The sequence below is a fragment of the Arvicanthis niloticus genome, unplaced genomic scaffold (genome assembly GCF_011762505.2).
Source record: "Arvicanthis niloticus isolate mArvNil1 unplaced genomic scaffold, mArvNil1.pat.X pat_scaffold_858_arrow_ctg1, whole genome shotgun sequence".
Taxonomy (NCBI): domain Eukaryota; kingdom Metazoa; phylum Chordata; class Mammalia; order Rodentia; family Muridae; genus Arvicanthis; species Arvicanthis niloticus.
Window position 1 is genome coordinate 28,596 of NW_023046441.1, and position 9,196 is coordinate 37,791.

General features: G+C 41.4%; 1 long non-coding RNA gene across 1 annotated transcript; it reads right to left on the reverse strand.

The window, feature by feature from the left end:
* Positions 1-1,561: 1,561 nt before the first annotated feature.
* LOC143433855 (uncharacterized) lies at positions 1,562-5,840 on the reverse strand. The gene is made up of 3 exons (XR_013070423.1): positions 5,446-5,840; positions 3,478-3,655; positions 1,562-2,082 (listed from the first exon to the last, which is right to left on the reverse strand). It is a non-coding gene; the product is annotated as an uncharacterized LOC143433855 (long non-coding RNA).
* Between the last annotated feature and the right edge of the window lie 3,356 nt (positions 5,841-9,196).

A 9,196-nucleotide genomic window follows, 5' to 3' on the forward strand; every position in this document is an offset into this window, starting at 1 on the left:
TCCCAGTGTGCTGGGCTGTCTGACTAAATAAAGGACAGAGAGCGTCCAGAGGGCACATGGCTGATATTTCAATTATCAAGTGTGTATAGAGTTCTTACTGTGTGCCAGGTACTGTTTTGTCCTGTAGGCATTGAGCCTATTGACTCTTCTAAGTTTCATGACAATCTTCTGAACACGTACTTACCATCACCCTATGTTACAGAGGGTGAAACTGGAGCAGTAAGAAGCCACTTGAGGCTTGTGCCACAAGGTCGCACAGCCAGTAAGTATTGACAATAAAGTGGAATCTAGGGAGATTTTCTCTAACTAGTGTGCACACCATATAACTATGTGTGCCACTCTCTTTCCCCCGTATTTAATAAGATTGCTGGAATGTAGTTGGTATTCTATAGATGTATGTTCAGAGGCAGTGAACTAGTTACTATAGGGTTAATATAGGGTCAATGAACTAGCTGCTATACAGGGTCAGCTCTTCTCTCTAAATGATATTCTGCAAAGACAAAAAGAGGTTGGCCAAGCCGGGCGGTGGTGGCGTACACTTTAATCCCAGCACTTGGGAGGCAGAGGCAGGCGGATTTCTGAGTTCGAGGCCAGCCTGGTCTACAGAGTAAGTTTCAGGACAGCCAGGGCTATGCAGAAAGACCCTGTCTCGAAAAACAAAAAACAACAAAAAAAGAGGTTGGCCTGACAGATTTCTGAAAGCCTCTGAAACTCTGAACTATGGAATCCTAACTTTCCCTCTATTCACAGTAATCTTCTAGCTTAGGTTTGGGAGTGATTTTATGGGATCATCTGGTAGAACCCTAGACTTCAGACAGACTCTATCTGCCCTAGATGAATGAGAATCTCTTTAGTTTATCCAGTCCTTATGCTGTCTCACCTCTGTGAACCCTGAAAGTAGGAGGTTCAGAGACTAAGAACCATCTACCACAGCAAAAATGACTGGCTATCAGAAGGTAGGGTAAAGGGCTTTCCTCTTGGATAGAAATGGTTTTGTAGCAAAGAATGTTTGGATCACCCTTCCTTTCGTTTTAAAAAGGCTTCAGATCATATTCACAACTGTTCCTGCTTTTATAATAGACAGTATGATATCTTCCAGACCTCCATTCTTTATAAATTTGGCTGCAAACAATACATTACTCCTGATAGCTTGCTCTAAATTACTCTTTTAGATTATACTATGACATGACACTGTTTCCCAAGACCAGACAGAACAAAATGCCAGGCCTTTGATCAAAGGCCAGCAAAGTCCCCATGATCTGACTGAATGCCAATTCAGGTCATTACACTTTGGCTGGTCTTCTCTTCCCTACCATGTCAGTTGGCTCCACTGGCCTTCTTTCCCCAGCACACGCTGTTTGGTAATCTGTGAATTGGCAGGACTGGTTTCTCTGGCAAGTGGTAGTCAGAGAAGGTGTGGATTGAATCTGGCTAGCACTGACCACAGGGGTGATGAGCTTCTGAAACCATAATCAGCAGATGGATTATTTTCTATGCAGAGCTGAAGTCAACAAGGAGAAGGCCGTGTACTCCTGTATTTCAGGATTAGATGTAGTATGAATAATTTTAACTGTTTTTATTTTAAACTCTGAAAGTCCACGATGGAATGATTTTGATTTTTTTTTCTTTCATTTTGCCAGGACAAAATGCATAAACCAGACATGGTTGACTTTGAACACCCAGACTGTGAACGAATGAACCTCATGGGAGTGTGCTCAAGGTTACTATACCAGCTTTTGGGCCTTGTTTACCGACTAAGAGCTGGGTGTACGCTAGCTAGTTGGGTATTTAGTATTTGATCTATAATGATGTGAATGAGAAATACCTCCCCGAGAGATGCAGGCATTTGAACACCCCATCCCCAATATATGGGGTGGCTTAGGTTGCACAGTCTTGCTGAAGAAAGCACATCAATAGGAACAGGATTTAAGAGCTTAAAGCCTCCCATGGTTCCAGTTCACTTTCTCTGCTTCATGTGTATGGTACAGGAGGTGAGCTCTCAGCATCCTGCTCCATCCAGCATGCATGCCTGTTCTTTGCTTCCATGCCTTCATCATGAGCGGACCCTTCATCCTTTAGGGACTGTAAGCAAGATAAACACTTCTTTAGTAAGTTACCTTGGCCACATAGTCTTACCATTGCAACTGAAGAGTGCTCCATATCTGGTTTAACTTTCTTGGAACCCCAGTGAGATTATTACTGTAGTAACCATAGATTCTGGTGCTAGTCATACATTTACAGATATAAGAGAACTGAAAGTCTTTCCAGTGACTTTCTCTTAAGGGGTTAGGGATTAAGGCTATGGGCAGTCTAGACACAAAGAATTCACACTACATTAATCATTAGAATAGGAACATTTCTCTCTTGTCTGATGGGTCAGTTCCTTCCTTTATCCAAAACACCACTTCGTTTCTTCACAGAATTATTTATATTTTTTTTATTTTTATTGTTTTGAAGCATAGTTTTATGTAGTCCAGGATATCTTAAACTAAAATGTAGGTGAGGTTGTCCCTGAACTTCTTTTTTTTTTAAATTTTTTTTTTAAATATAGAATAGAGTTTATTCAGGGCATGGGGAGGGGAGTTAAGAGGGAAGTAGAGGCCAGAGAAAGAGAGAGTGAAGAAATAGAGGAGTAGAGGCTGGCCAGGAGCACATGGAGAGTGAGGGGGTAAGGGGATAGGGAGAGAGGGGGAAGGGGAGAAGGGACAGAGTGGGAGCAAGAAAGCAAGAAGGAACTTCTGATCCTTCTGTTTATATTCAGATGTGCACAACCATGTCTGGTTTATGCTGCACTGAGGACTTTAACCATGGTAGTCTCTACCAACTGAGCTATGGTCTTAGCCCTCTTCTCTGAGTTCTTATTTAGTTTGTGTCTATGTTTTTGTTGTTGTTGCTGTTTGGTTTTTTGGGTTTTTTTTAGACAAGGTCTCACTATGTAGATAAGGCTGGCCTCAAACTCACAGAGATCCTCCTACCTCTGCCTCCTGAGTGCTGAGATTAAAGGTGCATGCCACTATGCCAGGGATCTGTGTTCTTAATTTACATAAATTTTTCTTTATCTCCCTGTCTGTCTTTCTCTGACTTTCTCAGTCTGACTGCCTTTCAAGTACCCTACCTCTATACATGGGATGGAAGAGTCAGAGGGCTTTACTAAGTTTAGACAGCCAGCTTGCCCAGTGGTACTTGTTTATATTGAACCAGCAATACATTTCCTATTCTTGATACTATTCATTTAAGTCTTAGTTGATTTGATTTACTGACTTTAACATGCATTTGTATAGTTGAATAATCAATTAATTTACAAAACAAAAGGTAGAGTTAGGTGAGCCAGACTCTCCAGATCCCTCTCTAATTAGTTACTTCTTTCTTTGTTCAAGGCCTGTGTGCCTAGTTTCCTTCAGATTATTCCCTGCTGGAGGAAATCTTCATCTGAACCTCCTTTCCTTTCAAATTTACAAATTTACATTTGCATCACACCTCAATAGAAGACTGTTCCTCTTGTCTCCTCTCAGGCCCAGTGCTTTCCACTGTGTGATGTCCGATTCCAGGCCCTCCATCAATCTGAATACACTGGCTTATGCTTGGTCTCCTCTGGTTTCTCATATTTCTCTCATATTTGGGAACCCTGTTTTCAGTCTTTTACCTCTCACGTTTTCTAGAAAGAGAGAACAGGCCAGATGTTAGTTGGGTCAGCCTCATACTTCCAGGAAGGTAGCACAGTAGATGACAGACAGCCTTTGTTAGACTGATACCTTCTCAGCTTCTGTGGGGGAATTAAATCCACGAACTGGGCAGGCTCACCTACTATCTCAAGCCAGTCTTCACCAGAAGTACAGGGAGATGTTGCTTGAAGAAATGCAATGGAGTATTACAACTACAAAGTAGGTATCTCTCTGTCATGCAAACTCCCTTTCCACTAAGTAGTTCATGCATCTCTGTTGACTTAGAGTTTAAGGAGTTAACCAGCGGGAGCCCAATCCCCTGAGTATTCTTGGAACTCTCTGCTGAACTTTGCCTGTTTCCTGTAGGAGTTGTCTAAAATGATCCTTCCACATACTCGGATGCTGAACAATAGCCAATTCAGTATAACCCCCTCCATCTCTTTCCCATCTACCAAAACTAAATTAATTCATAGAAATACCCAATCCCGGAGGCTGGAAAGATGGCTCAGCAGTTAAGGGCACTGACTGCTCTTCTAGAGGTCCTGAGTTCAATTCCCAGCAACCACATGGTAGCTTACAACCATTTGTAATGGGATCTGATACCCTCTTCTGGTGTGTCTGAAGACAGCTATAATGTACTCATATGCATAAAATAAACAATTATTTTTTAAAAAAGAGAGAAATACACCATCCCATCCCTGTTACACTCAGTATTACTTTGACATCTTGAATTTTCATATCAAAATCCTACATTGTATTAGAAGTCAGAAATAATTGTTTAATCAAAATTCACTTAAAAATTACTTACTATAAGTGTGTGGGTGTTTTGCCTGTGTGTATGTGTACCTCATACATGCCGTATGAGCATTGGATTCCCTGGACTTGGAGTTATAGGTGATTGATTATTGGCCTTCATGTGGGTGCTGGGAATTGAACCCATATCCTTTGGAAAAACAACTAGTGCTCTTAACTGCTGATTTTTCTTTTTAAAAAGCAAAGTCTCATTTAGCCCATGCTGGCCTTAAACTTGCTATATGGCGAAAGGAAAGATAGCTTTGAATACCTGAATCTCCTTCCTCCAACCTCCAAAGTCTTTGGTAACAGGTATGTGCCTCCACTTGTTTGTTTGTTAGAATCAAAACATAGACATAATTTAGGATGACAGAGTCTAGCTATACAAGCGCCTCTCTCAATATGTTTGGTGGCGAGCGTTTGATATAACAGTTACTGCCATTAAAATGAAAGATGCTATTTCTACGTAAGACTTTCAGGATCTTCTTTAAGGACAGATGACTAATGCCTTTGTCCTTTCTACTTCTTTCTCCCTAGAAGGTGAGCGTGATACCCAGGAATTGGGGTGGGGCAGATACTGTTTTGTATCAGGAAGATGTAGAGAGCATTCTCTAAGGCTGGCTGAACAGGAACAATAGTCTAATGAGCACATGGAGTGAGCTTCACTTAATAGACCATCTTCTTCAGGATGCTTCGTAATGAATGGGGGGAAAGTCCTACAAATCAGGTCAAGCACTCTTTCTCCATGTTGTCTATTGCACGTATGCAAACCTTTTAAGTTTACTAAAATTTTACTGCATTTCCCTAGGGATCTTGTCCTGGTAGCAACCTGATGGGAAAAATCAGAGGACTACACTTAGTGAGAGCCCGACAGTTCGAAGGGTCAGAACTCTCTGGTCACTCAGGCAGCCTGGGTCCCCAGACTATCTTACACCTGGTGAATTTACGGTTTAGAGGTTTGTAGCAAACAGACCTTTCCTTGCCTGCTTACCTTCTCTCTCACGATAAAGGCAGAAAAGTGCCACATGCTCACTTTCCTCACCTCCTGTGCCTCGGGAGACTGAAGGTCAACACAGGGAAAGGAAAAAAGGACTCGGGATGACAAGTGCTGAATCATCTGGGTCCCCAGTGTGGAAGAGTACAGCCGAGCTGAGGCAGGCTCCCAGCCTTGGCATACTTCCGCCTCACATCACCCGTCTGGATTTCAGTAGCCTTTGAACATATAGTATTGTTTATTACACTTCATTTCAAGTTAATTAATCTTTAAATATTTACTTTTTTTTTTAATGAAGACGTTTTAAAAAGTCCTTTTTTTCTAGCTTGTTCATACCACTAGGGTGGAATTCTGTTCCTGGCACAGGGGTGCCAGAAGAAAGCTGCTATCACACTTCAGCATTCCTAAGTCTCCCTCTTTTTTTTTTTTTTTTTTTCCCCAGACTCTTAGTTCCTTCTCCAAGGAGAACTCTGGGCAGCCTGCTTGGCCAGTCAGTCAAGCATGCCCAGACGGGTCTGAAGCTGTGAGCAGGAGATTTCAGACTTTGTACTGCGGCTCCTGTTCCGCACGCCTCAGGCCAACCTCCCTTAGTGTTGCAAAAGTCAAATAGTTTCGGTGCCGGTGGAAGGGTATTGTGAGGAACATTTCTTTGTTTGTTTGTTTTGCGTTTTTAAAACCAAAGGCTGGGAGTTTACCTCGCAGAAGAACACTTACTTGCCTAGCAAGAACAGGCCTATGGAATCAATCCTTAGAATAGGAAAAAAGAGGAGATTAGTATTACATTAAAAAAAATCCACAGATATGATTTAAAATGCATGAAGTCAAACATGCACCTAAAGTTTCATTAGCGATTAAAGTATTTGAAAATAGTTTAGGAGCTTGTTTAGAAACAATCGAAGGAGATACCAAAGGACAGATTGGCTTGCTACAAATACACATTCTACTTAAATGGATACCTTAGTGCATCCCAGGTGAGGCAGAGTCAGCTCTCTGTGTTGCAGGACCTGCATCCACCGTCAGCCAACTATAGGTTAGAAACATTTGAGAAGAAAAGAATTGTACTGAATGCCTACAAGCTATTTTTCTTGTTCCTTCAGAAGCACAGCATAACAGCTTTTTGCATAGCATTGATCTCATATTAGGTATTATACGTAATCTATTGATTACGAGAAGAGGGGCTTAGATATATGCAAATATTGCAGTGCTTTATGCAAAGGACTTGAATGTCCATGATGGGGATAGGTGTGTCTAAAGCTAATTGCTCACAGACTTCTGAAAGATGACTGTATTTGTTCCTAGTAATTTGATATTCATTTGTATTGAAGATTAAGTGGGGACCACAGAAAAAAAGAAACTAAATACCTAGTATTATATCCAAACCTGCCAGGTCATGAATATTTTAATTATGCTCTGACCTCATTCACTCCATGGCAGGAATACAGATCAACTCAAAGTAGTCTGAGGGCTATCTAGTTTACACAGAACATCTGCAGTAAGAGAAGAAGTTTTCAATCACTTTTGTGGTCTCAGACTCAAAACCATATATTAAGAAAGACGGAGTATTTTCACTTTCTCAGAGATTTGGGTAAGATTAAAGATTCATGGTTGGCATTTTTTTGTTGTTGTTATGTCCTGAACAAGTTACTAAATACTCCAGAGAAAACTTTGTTTTTGTTACCATTAAGGGAAATAGACCGTATAAATGTTGCAAACCTCACCTTGTTACCAGGTTGTTAAAATTCCCCCAATGAAGTGGCATTCCACGGGAAAAGACTGATCAACAGAATTTGGGGTGTTATTATTATTATTTTTAGAAGAGATTAAACTAGTTTGGTAAGAAAATACTGAGTTAGGCTAGACTTCTATGGTCAGTCAGAAACAAGCCCTGCTTTGAGTAATAGTTCTTTGTATAGCGTCATCGTTAGGGATTTATTGCCGTGAAGAGCACCAGGACCAAGACAACTCTTATAAAGGAAAACATTGAGTTGGGGCTGGCTTACAGTTTCAGAGGTTTAGCCCATTATTCATCATAACAGGAAGCGTGGTGGAAAGGAGGCATTCATGGTGCTGGAGAAGAAGCTGAGAGTTCTACATCTTGATCTGAAGGCAGCAGAAGGGGGACTGTGCTTGCCACAATGGGCTTAGCTTGAGCACTAAGAGACCTCAAAGCCCGCCCCCACAGTGACACATTTCCTCTAACAAGACCACACCTTTTCCAACAATACCATACCTGCTAACAGTGCTACTCCCTATGGGCCAACCATTCAGATACATGAGTCTCTGGGGGGGTCATACCTATTCAAACCTCACATACAACAGCTATCACTAGAGAGCTTGCCCCTGTTTAGACCATGTTTTGTCTTTTGTCTTTGTGGTACTGGAGATTGAAACCCAAGGCACCTCACCACCCAGAGCTAGGTGAGGACTCAGCCACTAAGCTACATCCTTAACCTACCTTTTGACTTTATACTGCTGGATAAAAGGATGGTAGGGGCATGTACTGCTATTTTACTATTGGCTAAAGATATGACATTACCTGCCGTGTTGACTACTCTTCTTGTTCTTATGACAAATAACTGGCAAAAGCAACTTAAAGAGGGGAGGGTTTATTTTATGTCGCAGTTTGCGTGTACAGTTTCCTGTGGCTGAGAAGGGATGGCGGTAAGAGCAGCTGTAGTTGCAGAAGACTGAGGTGGCTGGTCCCATTGTGTCTAAAGTCAGGAACAGAGAGGTGAATGCCCCCAGTACTCAGCTAGCTTTGTGTTTTTATTCAGTCTGCAACCACAGCCCATGCATGGAAAGTGCTGTGGACACTCAAAGGGTGGCTCTTCCACTCAGTTAAACACCTCTGGATAAACTCTCAACAACTGCAGTTTGAATGTGGAATGTCTCCCAAGGGTTCAAATATGTGAATCCTTCGTCATTAACTGGCGGTACTGTTTATAAATGTTGTGGAACTTTTAGGAAATGGAGCCTCAGAGCAGGAAGTGGATCACTGGGGGAGGGCGTTGAGACTTCAAGCGGCTAGCTCCACTTCCTGTTCATTCTCTGCTTCTTGGGTGTGGATACAATGTGAGCACCCCTGCTCCTGTTACCATACCTTCTCTTCTGCTGCGGTATTGGATACTCTCCCTTCAGAACTGTAAGCCCAAATAAACTTTTCTCCTTTTAAGTTGCTTTTCTGAGAGTATTTTGTCTCAGGAGAAAGTTGCCGAAGGTGTCAGCCACTCAGCAGGTTTGCCTATTTGATTCTAAATTGTACCAAGCTGACTTACCAAAATGAACTGTCCACACTCATTAAGTTGTAGATTTTTTGTCTAGAAAAGTTAACAATATTTTTTTCCTCATAAAAAGATCACTGCAAAGATTTAAAAACATGTTGGATGTTAACCAGTTTTAATAAAATCAAACCTGGCAACCTCAACATTTCTTTGTTAGAGATTACTTTTAACAATGATTCATCATCTTAAATGCTCTGCAAATCTGCCATGATGCCACTGATTTAAGTATCTGCTGGATCCATATTATTTCACGGTAAATTATCCTTCTACACACCGTTCCCCTTACCACCCAAAAACATTATTGGAATTTTATATTGGATATTATTTATATCATCGTTTGGAGAAATTTTCTGGAATCATTAACCAGGTTTAGGTTCTGTGCTCCTTCCCTCTGAGGGTTAGGATTCCCTTCATCTAGATGTTATACATTTTTCTGTCCACTTGATTCTTTGGTAGTTTATGTTTTA